General features: G+C 45.4%; 1 protein-coding gene across 1 annotated transcript in view; it reads left to right on the plus strand.

Annotated features, from left to right (window-relative positions):
- The window catches only part of wnt6b (wingless-type MMTV integration site family, member 6b), a 261,944-nt gene that overhangs the window by 19,578 nt on the left and 226,247 nt on the right, over window positions 1–16,119 (plus strand). The gene's annotated exons all lie outside the window — the stretch shown is intronic.

The following is a 16,119-nucleotide window of genomic DNA, read 5'->3' on the forward strand; positions in this document are numbered from 1 at the left end:
TAGTTTGACATGCGTCTATTTTAATGCGAGGGGTACTACGAACAAGGTGAATGAGCTTAGAGCGTGGATCAGTATTTGGAGCTATGATGTTGTGGCCATTACAGAGACTTGGCTGGCTCAGGGGCAGGAATAGTTACTGAGTGCCAGGCTTTATATGTTTCAGAAAGGATAGGGAGGGAGGCAAAAGAAGTGGGGCATGGCACTGTTGATCTGAGATTGTGTCACAGCTGCAGAAAAGGAGGAAGACATGGACGGATTGTCTACGGAGTCTCTGTGGGGGGAAGTTAGGTACAGGAAGGGGTCAATAACCCTACTGGCTGTTTTTTATAGACCACCCAATAGTGACAGGGACATCAAGGAGCAGATAGGGAGACAGATTCTGGAAAGGAGTAATAATAACAGGGTTGTCGTGGTGGGAGATTTTAATTTCCCAAATATCGATTGGCATGTCCCTAGAGCAAAGGGTTTAGATGGGGTGGAGTTTGTCAGGTATGTTCAAGAAGGTTTCTTGACACAATATGTGGATAAGCCTACAAGTGGAGAGGCTGTACTTGATCTGGTATTGGGAAATGAACCTGGTCAGGTGTCAGGAATCTCAGTGGGAGAGTATTTTGGGGATAGTGATCACAATTCTATCTCCTTTAACATAGCATTGGAGAGGGATGGGAACAGACAAGTTAGGAAAGTGTTTAATTAGAGTAAGGGGAAATATGAGACTATCAGGCAGGAACTTGGAAGCATATATTGGGAATCAGATGTTCTCAATGAAATGTACTGAAGAAATGTGGCAAATGTTCAGGAAATATTTGCATGGAGGTACGTTCGCATGAGACAGAGAAAGGATGGTAGGGTACAGGGAATGTGGTGTACAAAGGCTGTTGTAAATCTAGTCAAGAAGAAAAGAAGAGCTTATGAAAGGTTCAAAAAACTAGGCAATGATAGAGAGCTAGAAGATTATAAGGCTTGCAGGAAAGAGCTTAAGAATGAAATTAGGAGAGCCAGAAAGGGCCATGAAAAGGCCTTGGCGGACAGGAATAAGGAAAACCCCAAGGCATTCTACAAGTATGTGAAGAGCAAGAGAATAAAATGTGAGAGAATAGGACCAATCAGGTGTGACAGTGGAAAAGTGCGTATGGAACCGGAGGAGACAGCAGAGGTACTTAATGAATACTTTGCATTAGTATTCATTACGGAAAAGGATCTTAGCAATTGTAGGGATGACTTACAGCGGACTGAAAAGCTTGAGTATGTAGATATTAACAAAGAGGATGTGTTAGAGCTTTTGGAAAGTAACAAGTTGGATAAGTCACTAGGACTGAATGAGATGTACCCCAGGCTACTGTGGGAAGCGAGGGAAGAGATTTCTGAGCCTCTGGCGGTGATCTTTGCATCAACAATGGGGACGGGAGAGGTTCCAGAAGATTTGATGGTTGCAGATGTTGTTCCATTATTCAAGAAAGGGAGTAGAGGTAGCCCAGGAAATTATAGACCAGTGAGTCTTACTTCAGTGGTTGATAAGTTGATGGAGAAGATCCTGAGAGGCAGGATTTATGAACATTTTGAGAGGCATAATACGATTAGGAATAGTCAGCATGGCTTTGCGAAAGGCAGGTCATTTCTTACGAGCCTAATTGAGTTTTTTGAGGATGTGACTAAACACATAGATGAAGGTAGAGCTGTAGATGTAGTGTATGCAGATTTCAGCAAGGCATTTGATATGGCACACCATACAAGGCTTATTGAGAACGTAAGGAGGCATGGGATCCAAGGGGACATTGCTTTGTGGATCCAGAACTGGCTTGCCCATGGAAGGCAAAGAGTGGTTGTAGATGGGTCATATTCTGCATGGAAGTCAGTTACCAGTGGTGTGCCTGAGGGATCTATCTGGGATGTCTCCTCTTCGTGATTTTTATAAATGACCTGGATGAGGAAGTGGAGGGATGGGTTAGAAAGTTTGCTGATGACACAAAGGTTGGAGGTGTTGTGGATAGTGTGGAGGGCTGTTAGAGGTCACAGCTGGACATTGATGGGATGCAAAACTAGGCTGAGAAGTGGCAGATGGAGTTCAATCCCGATAACTGTGAGGTGGTTCATCTTTGTAGGTCAGATATGATGGCAGAATATAGTATTAATGGTAAGACTTATCAATGTGGAGGATCAGAGGGATCTTGAGGTGCGAATCCATAGGACACTCAAAGCAGCTGTGCTGGTTGACTCTGTGGTTAAGAAGGTATATGGTGTATTGGCCTTCATCAATCGTGGGATTGAGTTTAGGAGCTGAGAGGTAAATTTGTAGCTATATAGGAACCTGGTCAGACCTCACTTGGAGTACTGTGCTCATTTCTGGTTGTCTCACTACAGGAAGGATGTGGAAACCATAGAAAGGGTGCAGAGGAGATTTACAAGGATCTTGCCTGGATTGGGGAGCATGCCTTATGAGAATAGGTTGAGGGAACTCAGCCTTTTTTCCTTGGAGGAGTGTCGGAGGATGAGGGGTGACCTAATAGAGGTGTATAAAATGATGAGAGGCATTGATCATGTGGATAGTCAGAGGCTTTTTCCCAGGACTGAAATGGCTAACACGAGAGGACACAGGTTTCAGGTGCTTGGAAGCAGATAAAGAGGAGATGTCAGGGGTAAATTTTTTATGCAAAGGATGGTATGTGTGTGAAATGGGCTGCCGGTGACAGTGGTGGAAGTGGATACAATAGGGTCTTTTAGGAGACTCCTGGACACGTACATGCAGCTTAGAAAAATAGAGGGCTATGGGTAACCGTAGTAATTTCTAAGGTAGGGAGATGTTCGGCACAGCTTTGTGGGCTGAAGGGCCTGTATTATGCTGTAGGTTTTCTATGTTTCTGTGTTTCTAATTAGTGGAACAATGAAAGACGCGATTGTTCAAAAACTTCCAGAGAGCATTTAGCATCTTGTATGCACACTTTGAAATGGAGAATAAAACTACCTCTTTGCAAAACCCTGCAGCAGCTGGTGACCCTAGGATCTCTGACTTGGAGGTCAACATCGAAACATCTTGTAAGAGGGTGAACTCTTACCTGATGGTGCACCTGGTAGGGCACTGAAAATTGGTGCCAACCGACTGGCGGGAGTGTTCAAGAACATCTCCAATCTCTCACTAGTGCAGTTGGAGGTTCCTACCTGCTTCAAAAGGGCAACAGTCATATCAGTGCCCAAGAGGGGCAGGATGAGTTGCCTCGATGACCCTCGCCCAGCTGCACTCACGTCTACTATGATGAAGTGCCTTGAGAGGTTGCTCATGATTAGTATCAACTCTGCCTTAGCAAAGATCTGGACCTGCTGCAATTTGCCTATCATCGCAATAGGTCAACGGCAGATGGATTCTCACTGGCTCCCCTAAGAGCCTTGGATCACCCAAACAATAGCAATACCTATATCAGGCTGCTGTTTATTGATTACAGCTCAGCGTTCAGCACAAACACACCCTTAGTTCTAATCAACAAGCTCCAAAGCCTGGGCCTCTGCGGCTGGATCCTTAATCTCCTCACTGGGAGACCACAGTCCGTGTGGGTCGGAAGTAACATCTCTGAGGGTGTGTGCTTAGCCCACTACTTTGCTGTCTCTTTACAAGCAGGACTGTTTGTTTAGTGAGACACAGCGGCGAGCCCCACTGCCAAGCAATCCCCTGATTTAATCCCAACCTAATCATAGGACAACTTGCAACGACCGATTAGCCTACCCACCGGTACTTCTTTGGACTGTGGGAGGAAACCCACGGGGTCACGTGGAGAATGTACAAACTCCTCACAGGCAGCGGCAGGACTGTGTGACCAGGGACAGCTGAAACGTCATCTACAAATCTGCAGACAACACATCTTACTGGCAGAATTACTGATTGTACAACAGCAAGATAGACCAGCTGGTGGAGTGGTGTCACTGCAACAATGGTGCCCTCAACATCAGCAAGAGCAAGGAATTGATTGAGGACTTCACGAAGGGGAAGTTGAGGGAACTCACACCAGTCCTCATCGAGGTGGAATGGGCGAGACGTTTCAAGATTCTGGGTGTCACCGTATCTGAGGCTCTATCCTGGGCCCAACATACCGATGCAATTACAAAGAAGGCATGACAGCCACTATACTTCATTAACAGTTTCAGAATTGGTATGTCACTAATAACACTCGTAAACTTCTACAGATGTACTGTGGAGAGCAGTCTTACTGGTTGTGTCTCTGTCTGGTATGGACGGGCCCACGGCACAGGATCGGAAAGAGCTGCTGAGGCCTGCCCACTCAGATGGCTCTGTCATGGGCACTCGCCTCCTCAGCATCAAGGACATCTTTAAAAGGCGATGCCTCAAAAATGCGTCATACATCACCCAGAACATGCCCTCTTCTCATTGCTACCATCAGGGAAGAGGTATAGGAGCCTGAAGATACACACTCAATCTTTTAGAAACAGCTTCTTCCCATCCACCATCTGATTTCTGAATGGACAATGCACCCATGAACTGAATTACCCTTTCTTTTTGCACTTCTTATTTAAATTAATTTTCCTTTCTTGTGTATAGTTATTGTAATTTATAGTTTTTCTTACATATTGCACTGTACTGCTGCTGTTTCATGCCATATGCCAGTGATATTAAGACTGATTCTGATTTTGATTCTGGTCTGTGGCAAAATACTTTCTGTAATTCATTTAGATTTTAATCCGAAGAATGCAAGTAAGAGTCTCTGAGCAAGGGATGCAATTATGATACATAAAACTCTCAATTTCTGCAGGCATGTCACAATTATGGTGGTGTGGTAGTGCAATGCTTTCGAGCAGCCAACGGTAAGATTGGTGTTGGATTCCCACCACAGTCTATAATGAGTATGCATGCTCCCCACGTGGCCGCGTGTGTTTCCTCTGGGTGCTCCATGTTCCTGCCTCATTCCAAAGGGTTAGGATTAGTGAGTTGTGGACATGTTATGTTGTGCTGGAAGTGTGGTGACAGCACAGTCCTCACTGATCTGATTTGATGCAAACAATGCATTTCACTATATGATCTGATGCACGTGACTAATAAAGCTAATCTTTCTCTTTGATCCTAACTCTTTGGTCAGGCCACATTTGGAGTATTGTATGAAATTTTGGTTGTCCCCGTTACAGGAAGGGTATGGAGACTTTGGAATGGGTACACAAGACATTTACCAGGATGCTGCCTGAATTAGACAGAATGAGCTATGGAGAGAGGTCGGACAAACATTGATTGTTTTTTCTGCAGTCAGAGACTGAGGGCAGAAGTTCATAAAATCACGAGTGGTATAGACAGAGTATCAGAATCAGAATTAGGATTATTATCTCTGTTTTACATGTTGTGAAATTTGTTATTCTGTCACAGCAAAAGATAGACATTCAAAATCTTTTTTCCAAATGTAGAAACATTCAGATACCAGAATGCATTTAGGGTGAGGAGGTAAAGTTTAAACGAGATGTATGGGCAAGTTTTTTTTACAGATGTGATGGGTACCTGGAACGGGCTGAGGTAGCGGTGAAAACAAATACAACAGTGATTTTTAAGAGGCTTTTTGATATCAGAATCAGAATCAGGTTTATTGTCTCTGACATTTGTCAAGAAATTTGCAGTTTTGCAGCAATTGTACAGTGCAATACAGAAAAAAAGTATAAAAAAGAGCAAAATTAGGAGATAGTTCTCAAAAGTTCATCGACTGTTCAGAAGTCTGATGGCCGAGAAGAAGAAACTGTTCCTAAAATACTGATGGTGTGCCTTTGGACTCTCTGGTGGTAGTAAGGAGATGAGGGCATGTCCTGGGTGATGGGGATCCTTAATGATGGATGCCACCTTTTTAAGGCATCACCTTTTGATGATATCGTTGATGGTGGGAGGCTAGTGTCCATGTTGGAGCTGGCTGTGTCTACAACCCTCTGCGGCTTTTTCCAATCCTGTGAATTGGAGCCTCCATAACAGGCGGCAACGCAACAAGGCAGAACGTTCTCCATGGTACATCTGTAGAGATTTGCTAAAGTCTTAGGAGTGGAGAGATATGGATCATATGCAGGCTGAAGAGATTTAGTTTAATATGGTATCATGTTCAGCACAGATATTGTGGGCTGAAGGGTCTGCTCCTGTCTCATCCTGTTCAAAGTTTCACATTCTATGTGATGTGAGGCGCTCACAAGACGGGAGCTAACCAGTAGCTGGTTACGTGCCCGTAATCCAACATGTAGTTCTAATGCAATGCTTGAGTGGTTCATGAATGTTAGCAGAAAGATCAAATTACAGCTCCTCGCTCGATGTCAGCTATTTGATATTTGTGCATAATAAATTTGTGCTGGGAGGGTTAATTACAAAACAGTTTGTTTTCATTTTTTCATTACTAAGTGTTTGGCAGAGTGAGGTGTGTGACAGCAGACAGAGCTGGGAAACTGGTGAAAGGGTAATAAAGCTGACAGGCAAACAAGGGTAGGCATTCCAGAGCTGGTAGTGTTAGGGCACATCTGGGAACAAGTTACAGGATGGAATCTAATCAACAGTTTCAAATGGTTTGCACACAGAATAAGGATACCTGTGAGTGAGTAACAAGCTGAAATTGAGAGGTTTCAATGTTTTACATGTGGAATAATGAAAGAGTGAAATCAGGACCCCAGCCTTGATGTGAATGCCATTTCACATATGGCAGATGGAATACAGTATGGGGAAGTATATGGTTATGCACTTTGGTAGATAGAATCATAGAAATGTACAGTACAGAAACAGGCCCTTCAGCCCATCTAGTCTGTGCCGAACCATTACTCCCATTGATCTGCACTGGGACCATAGCCCTCCATACCCCTACCATCCATGTACCTATCCAAACTTCTCTTAAATGTTGAAATTGAGTTCACATGTACTACTTGTGCTGGCAGCTCATTCCATACTCTCACCACCCTCTGAATGAAGAAGTTTTCCACAATATTCCATTTAAAATTTTCACTTTTCACTCTTAGCCCAGGACCTCTGGTTGTAGTGCCACCCAACCTCAGTGGGAAAAGTCCTAACCTATTTAATCTTTCCATACGGCTCAGGTCCTTCAGACTCGGCAAATCCCTTGTAAATTTTTTCAGTACTCGTTAAATCTCATTGACATCAGGTGACTGAGACTGCACACAATACTCCAAATTAGGCCTCACCAACATCTTACAGAACCTCAACATAACTTCCTATCTTCTGTACTCTGTACTTTGATTTATACAGCCAATGTGCCAAAAGCTTTCTTTACGACCCTATCTACCTGTGACTCAGCTTTTAACAAATTATGGACCTGTATACCCTGATTCCTTTGTTCTACCACACTCCTCAGTACCTTACAGTTCACTGTGTACCCTGGTTGGTCCTACTGAAGTAAAACACCTCACACCTGTCTGCATTAAATTTCATCTGCCATTTTTCAGCCCATTTTCCAGCTTGTGCAGATCCCTCTGCAAGCTTTGATAGCCTTCCTCACTGTCTAGTACACCCCCAATCTTGGTTCAATCTACAGAATTCCAGTTTGTTGATATACATGACAAACAACAATGGACTCAGCACTGAATCTTTTAGAACTCCACTCATCACAGGCCTCCAGTCAGAGAGACAACTGTCTACTATCACTCTCTAGCTTCTCCCAATGTCCAATCCAATTTACCACCTCAACTTGCCGAGCGACAGAACCTTCTTTACCAACCTCCAATGCAGGACTTTGTCAAATGCCCAACTAAGGTTCATGTAGACAACACCTTGAGATGAAGGCAGAGTCAATTTTCTAAATGGGGAGTGAATTCAGAAATCGGAGGTCAAAGTGACTTGGGAGAACCAGTGCAAGATTCTCCAAAGTTTAGCATGCAGCTTGAGTCCATAGGAGGGCAAGTGTAATGTTAGCATGTGGTAGTGTAATCTGTTACAGCGCCAGTGACCCATGTTCAATCCCACCACTGCCCGTAAGGAGTTTTGTAAGTTCTCCCTGTGAGAGTGTGGGTTTTCTCTGCGAACTCCGCTTCTCCCTCATGTTCCAAAGACATACAGGTTGGTAGGTTGATTTGTGACATGGGTGTAAGTGGGCGGTGTGGGCTCGCTGGGCCAGAAAGGCCTGATACTTTGCTGTATCTCAAAGAATATTAAGTATTTCCAGAGGACAAAAATAATTAAGAAGATGGCGCCAGCGAACAATGTGATCAAAGGCGACGTCATTAACAAAATCACTTCTTTTATTTCTTCTTCTTCCTTCAAATATGAATCTGCTCCTATTGGAACCCGTGATTGACATTTTGATGGTGTTTTTGGGCCGATTGAGTCACCTGGCACTTTTCTGTCTCTGAGGGAGTTTGGTGAAGTTACGAGCGAAGTGTGCAACCTGGAGATCGGGCGCGAGTCCATGATCGAATACATTCCTTGCCGATCTTGCTGATTAAAATGTCGAGGAAGATTGAAATCAATGAGGACAAGAGTGGCACCATCTTCCTGCATTTGACCAGTCTCGCTCTCTCTCCTTCTCTCACACTGCTGCCGGAGGAGGGTGCCCACATTTTATACTGGAGAACGGTGCCCACGTTTCATACTGGAGGACGGTGCCCACATTTTATACTGGAGGAAGGTGTCTACGTTTCATACTGGAGGACGGTGCCTACGTTTCATACTGGAGGAAGGTGTCTACGTTTCATACTGAAGGACGGTGCCCACGTTTCATACTGGAGGACGGTGCCTACGTTTCATACTGGAGGACGGTGCCCACGTTTCATACTGGAGGACAGTGCCCACGTTTCATACTGGAGGACGGTGCCTACGTTTCATACTGGAGGACGGTGCCTACGTTTCATACTGGAGGACGGTGCCCACGTTTCATACTGGAGGAAGGTGCCCACGTTTCATACTGGAGGACGGTGCCTACGTTTCATACTGGAGGACGGTGCCTACGTTTCATACTGGAGGAAAGTGCCTACGTTTCATACTGAAGGACGGTGCCTACGTTTCATACTGGAGGACGGTGCCCACGTTTCATACTGGAGGACGGTGCCCACGTTTCATACTGGAGGACGGTGTCTACGTTTCATACTGGAGGATGGTGCCTACGTTTCATACTGGAGGACGGTGCCCACGTTTCATACTGGAGGACGGTGCCTACGTTTCATACTGGAGGACGGTGCCTACGTTTCATACTGGAGGACGGTGCCTACGTTTCATACTGGAGGAAGGTGCCTATGTTTCATACTGGAGGAAGGTGCCCACGTTTCATACTGGAGGACGGTGCCTACGTTTCATACTGGAGGAAGGTGCCTACGTTTCATACTGGAGGAAAGTGCCCACGTTTCATACTGGAGGACGGTGCCTACGTTTCATACTGGAGGAAGGTGTCTACGTTTCATACTGGAGGACGGTGCCTACGTTTCATACTGGAGGACGGTGCCTACGTTTCATACTGGAGGACGGTGCCTACGTTTCATACTGGAGGAAAGTGCCTACGTTTCATACTGAAGGACGGTGCCTACATTTCATACTGGAGGACGGTGCCCACGTTTCATACTGGAGGACGGTGCCCACGTTTCATACTGGAGGACGGTGCCCACGTTTCATACTGGAGGACGGTGCCCACGTTTCATACTGGAGGACGGTGCCCACGTTTCATACTGAAGGACGGTGCCCACGTTTCATACTGGAGGACGGTGCCCACGTTTCATACTGGAGGACGGTGCCTACGTTTCATACTGGAGGAAGGTGCCCACGTTTCATACTGGAGGATGGTGCCTACGTTTCATACTGGAGGATGGTGCCTACGTTTCATACTGGAGGACGGTGCCCACGTTTCATACTGGAGGACGGTGCCCACGTTTCATACTGGAGGACGGTGCCCACGTTTCATACTGGAGGATGGTGCCTACGTTTCATACTGGAGGAAAGTGCCTACGTTTCATACTGGAGGACGGTGCCCACGTTTCATACTGGAGGACGGTGCCTACGTTTCATACTGGAGGACGGTGCCCACGTTTCATACTGGAGGACGGTGCCTACGTTTCATACTGGAGGACGGTGCCCACGTTTCATACTGGAGGACGGTGCCTACGTTTCATACTGGAGGACGGTGCCTACGTTTCATACTGGAGGACGGTGCCCACGTTTCATACTGGAGGATGGTGCCTACGTTTCATACTGGAGGACGGTGCCCACATTTCATACTGGAGGACGGTGCCCACGTTTTATACTGGAGGACGGTGCCCACGTTTCATACTGAAGGACGGTGCCTACGTTTCATACTGGAGGAAAGTGCCTACGTTTCATACTGGAGGACGGTGCCCACGTTTCATACTGGAGGACGGTGCCTACGTTTCATACTGGAGGACGGTGCCCACATTTCATACTGGAGGACGGTGCCCACGTTTCATACTGGAGGACGGTGCCTACGTTTCATACTGGAGGAAGGTGCCTACGTTTCATACTGGAGGACGGTGCCTACGTTTCATACTGGAGGACGGTGCCCACGTTTCATACTGGAGGACGGTGCCCACGTTTCATACTGGAGGACGGTGCCCACGTTTCATACTGGAGGACAGTGCCCACGTTTCATACTGGAGGACAGTGCCCACGTTTCATACTGGAGGACGGTGCCTACGTTTCATACTGGAGGACGGTGCCTACGTTTCATACTGGAGGACGGTGCCCACGTTTCATACTGGAGGACGGTGCCCACGTTTCATACTGGAGGACGGTGCCCACGTTTCATACTGGAGGACGGTGCCTACGTTTCATACTGGAGGACGGTGCCTACGTTTCATACTGGAGGACGGTGTCTACGTTTCATACTGGAGGACGGTGCCCACGTTTCATACTGGAGGACGGTGCCCACGTTTCATACTGAAGGACGGTGCCTACGTTTCATACTGGAGGACGGTGCCTACGTTTCATACTGGAGGACAGTGCCTACGTTTCATACTGGAGGACAGTGCCTACATTTCATACTGGAGGATGGTGCCTACGTTTCATACTGGAGGAAAGTGCCTACGTTTCATACTGGCGGACGGTGCCCACGTTTCATACTGGAGGACGGTGCCCACGTTTCATACTGGAGGACGGTGCCTACGTTTCATACTGGAGGACGGTGCCTACGTTTCATACTGGTGGACGGTGCCCACGTTTCATACTGGAGGACAGTGCCCACGTTTCATACTGGAGGACGGTGCCCACGTTTCATACTGAAGGACGGTGCCTACGTTTCATACTGGAGGAAAGTGCCTACGTTTCATACTGGAGGACGGTGCCCACGTTTCATACTGGAGGACGGTGCCCACGTTTCATACTGGAGGACGGTGCCCACGTTTCATACTGGAGGACGGTGCCTACGTTTCATACTGGAGGACGGTGCCTACGTTTCATACTGGAGGAAGGTGCCTACGTTTCATACTGGCGGACGGTGCCCACGTTTCATACTGGAGGACGGTGCCTACGTTTCATACTGGAGGACGGTGCCTACGTTTCATACTGGAGGACGGTGCCTACGTTTCATACTGGAGGACGGTGCCTACGTTTCATACTGGAGGACGGTGCCCACGTTTCATACTGGAGGACGGTGCCTTCGTTTCTCTCCCTTTTGCTTCCTGCTGCCAGTGGATGTTGCTGGAGTCTTGGGCTGTGGGCAAGGTTTACACTCTAGTTCACGTTATATGTGTTTCTGGTTTCTGGTTACTCTTCTCTTATTTCTATTTTTTGCGACTTTGTTTGGGGTGGGTTGCAACTGCAGCTTGCAGTCAATGAACGACACAGCACTGAGCTGAACTAAACTCAACAGTTTTAGACTGCTTCACTGGCTTGTGGTTTGATATTCTGTGATTTTCACTTGTTTTTTTGTGTGTTGGGGGTTTGATGTTTTCCTTTGAAGGGTTTCTATGGTTTTCTTTGTCTAGTGTCTGTCTGTGGGAAGACAGATCTCAGGGTTGTATACTATACACATACTTTCATAATAAATGCATTTGAATATTTGAATCTAAAGCAAGAATGTAATGCTGGGACTTTATAAGGCATTCATAAGACTTTATAAGACCACAGTTGGAGTATTGTCAACAGTATCGGACCACCAGCCTTAAAAGCAGTTACTATCCCCAAGCATTGAGGCTGATCAACCCTTCACCATTAACCTCATCACATTATCACCTCCTGTCAGAATGTGTTTATATATAGATACTCCTGTACCTAGCATCATTTTATGTACATTAAATCAATCTATGTGTATAAGCTATTTACATTTACTATGTCTTTTCAATTTTTTTTTAATCTTATTGTATTTTTTGTGCTGCACTAGATAAGGGGTAACAATTATTTTGTTCTCCTTTATACTTTATACTGGAAATGATATTAAACAATCTTGAATCTTGATATCTAAGAAAGGATGTGCTGACATTGGAGAGAGACCAGGAGAGGTTTACAAGAGTAATCCTGGGAATGTAAGGGTTAGCACATGAGGAGCTCTGGGCCTGTACACCCTAGAATTTAGAAGAATGTGTGGGAATCTCATTGAATCATACTGAATATTGTGAAGTCTGCACAAAATGGACCTGGACATAATGTTTCCAATAGTGAGAGAATCCAGGACACTGCGTCAGCATAGAAGGACATCCATTTAGAACAGAAATGAGGGGGAATTCCTTCAGCCCCAGGGTGGTGAGTCTGTGAAAATCATTCCCATGGTAGCTGTGGATATCAAGTCATTGGGTATATCTAAAGTGAAGGTTGATTGGTTCTTAATTCATAAGGGTATCATTGGTTACAGGGAGAAGGCAGGAGAATGGGGTTGAGAGAAAAAATAAATTAGTTATGATCAAATGATGGTGCAGGCTCAGTGGGCTGTAGGGCCTAATTCTGCTCCTTTGTCTCAGGGTTTTAAGCAAACCCTGAGCATTAGAAGGAAAGGACTGATGTTTTTGATGACTGATGTCTGAGAAGACCTCCAAGCCGATGTACCAAACACCCTGGAGAAGCTGCTGGAGGAACTCAATGGATCAGGTAGCATCTGTGCAGGGAAATGGACAGTCAATGTATCACGTTAAGATCCTTCAACTGCATTGACCATTTCCCTTCAGAGATGCTGTCTGATCCACTGAATTCATCCAGCATCTCCAGTTCCCAGCCCTGCAGTCTCTTGTGTTATTGTCTCACAGCCTCATGTCCTCATCATTCTGAAAAGGAGGACATCCTAGTGCACCAATATGTCTTCATTGTGGCTATTTCCAGTAAGGGGAGAACCTGATGGGGATCGTGTCACTGTTGGTCACAGTGTAAGTAATTGCGGGGTTGTCTCTCACCGGAAGGTGGTAACCAAGGCTTCCCGAAGGCTCCTTGGTCACCGTGTAGATTCTGTCCATTTAGGACACAGTTGACCTTACAACAGCAATCACCTTCTACGGATTTTTCCAACCTTCAAAATACTTTGCCTCTGTTGTCCGTGGAGCACCCATTACAAACGTTGACCTACTGAGAGGCTCCACCATCTGGAAACGAGACAGGGAGGGGCGGAATGAAGGACTGTTTCATTGAACATTTTCTCTCCGTTTCTTACAAAGGGCATGATGTCCTGGTGGCTACTCACTTCAATTTGACCTATTGCAATTCTGAAATGTTTGCCCATGGCCTCCTATAGTGCCACAATTAGGCTGCACTCAAATTGGAGGAAGGAGATCTTATATTCCATTTGGGTAGCCTCCAATCTGATGGACATAAACACTGATTTCTTTAACTACTTGTAATTTCTGCCCTTTCCTCCTCATATTTTTTTCTTTTCCCCATTCTGGATACCCTCTAACCCCTCCCCTTCTCCTCACCTGTCAATCATCTCCCTCTGGTTTCCCTCCTCCTTCCCTTTCTCCCATTGTCCTCTCCTCTCAGATTCCCTCACCCCCAGCCCTTTACCTCTTCCATTTATCACCTTCTAGCTGTCACTTCATCACCCCTTCCCCACTCACTCATCTTCACCCTTACCTGGTCTCATCTATCACCTGCTAGCTTGTATTTCTACCTCCTCCCCCACCTTATTTTATTAGTTTATTCCCCCTTTCTTTCCATGACAATGAAGGGACTCAGCTGGAAACGTTGACTCTTAATATTCCCTTCCACAGGTGCTGTATGACTTGCTGAGTTCCTGTGTGTGCTCCCCGGGTTCACAACATATATTCCAACCATCTAGAGGCATGGTAGACAGCACAACACCAATTCACCTTGTACAACCTTTTCTACCCTACTGAACTATTTGACTCGGTTGACCAAGATTGACCATGCAGAACCTTTCATGAATTCACCAGTCCTTTGAAAATCTCCGCTTTCTGCTTTACGACCCCATTTTATGATGGGATTCCAGTGGGGCCACAGCAGTTTACCACAACACTTTTGTCAATATTCCTTGTTGCAGTGGTGAATATAATCTCTACTAATAAGCTTCCCACTGGGTATGGTCTAATCTAAATGACAAATCGGAAATTCGGGGAATGAACGGGTCAACATATGAGGAGTGTTAGATGACTCTGGACCTGTACTTACTGGAGTTTAGAGACTGAAGGACAATCACACTAAAATCTACTGAATATTGAAAGGCCTCAATGGAGTGGAGTGAAGAGAATGTTTTCTATAGTTAGTGAGTCTTGGAATAGAAGGATGTCCTTTTAGAAAAGAGATGAAAAGGAATTTCTTTAGCCAAAGAGTAGTGAATCCGTAGAATTAATTGCCACATCCAGCTGTGGAGGCCAAGTCATTGGGTTTACTTAAAGTGAAGGTTGATAGGTTCTTGATTAAATAGAAGTGTCAAAGCTTATGGGGAGAAGGCAGGAAAATGGGGTTGAGAGGAAACATGGATCAGTCATGATCATGTGGTGGAGCAGAGATAACGGTCTGAATGATTTAATGCTCCTCCTATGTCTTATGATCTTATGGGAAACCTTCCATTCTGGAAATAAAGTTAACCCAACCTCAGTCATCGAACTTCAATACACAGATGACACCTCAAAGTACAAGCTGCTGTCAAATTGGTTTCTGAAGCAAACATTGGAGTGATATGCTATGGACCAGGGAGATTCCATAGACATGATGCTCCTTGAGAATGGAGACCAATCTGATTGTGGTAACCTTCAACTTTCCTTGTTGTCTGCTCTAGAGAGAGTCATTGCCTAATACCTGCAGAACAAAACTCATCTCGGAACCTACCCTGCTGTATGATACCACAATTTACTGGGTTCAGGATAACGCTAAACAAGATGTATGGAAAGTTTATACAAAGAATATCTTAGAAACCTACAAGGTCTGTTTTACTGATCCACCACTATATCTATCCTGGGCCCAACACATTGATTCAATCATGAAGAAGGCACACCAGTGGTTTGAAGAGATTTGGTATCTCAAGGTAGTGTAGCAGTTAGCATGACACTATTACAGTTTGGAGCATCCTGGAGTTGAGTTCAATTGTTGAGTCTGTGCATGTCCTTCCTGTGGAATGAATGGGTTTTCACTGGTCCTCTGGTTTCCTCCTACAGTCCAAAGACATATCAGGTAGGTTAAGTGGTCACTGTAAAATTCTTCATGATTAGTGTTGGTCGGGTTTGTCAGAGGCCAGTGGGTGGCATGGCTCACTAAATAAGTAAATAAATAAGTAAGTAATTTTCTGTCAATGGAGAGTATTCTGACTGGTTGCATCATTGTCTGCACAGGATTACTAGAGACAGTAGAACATTCAGCCCTCCCCAGCATCAAGGACAACTTCCACAGGCAGTGCCTCAGGAAGGAGGCATCCATCACCTCAGCATCCAGGACATCTCACTGCAATCGCTGGGATGAGCATAAAAACCCACAGTCCATGAGAGAGAAACAGCTTCTTTCCCTCTGTCATCTGCTTTCTGAATGAGCCCACGATCACTGCCTTGTTATTCCTGTTCCTTAACACTGTTTATTTTTGATAATTTATAGTAACTTTGCATTGTACTGCTGTCACAAAACAACACATTTCATGTCAGTGATAATAAATCTGACTCTAATTCTCAGTGTGCAAGCCCAGGGATTCTGTTTTGAGCAGTCTGGTATATTAGTTGTGATTTATGATTCTGCTAGTCCTACAAAGTTGCTTGGGAGATCTGAGGGGTACGCTTTACACTCCAAGGGTG

Source organism: Hypanus sabinus, chromosome 4 (assembly GCF_030144855.1).
Source record: "Hypanus sabinus isolate sHypSab1 chromosome 4, sHypSab1.hap1, whole genome shotgun sequence".
NCBI lineage: Eukaryota > Metazoa > Chordata > Chondrichthyes > Myliobatiformes > Dasyatidae > Hypanus > Hypanus sabinus.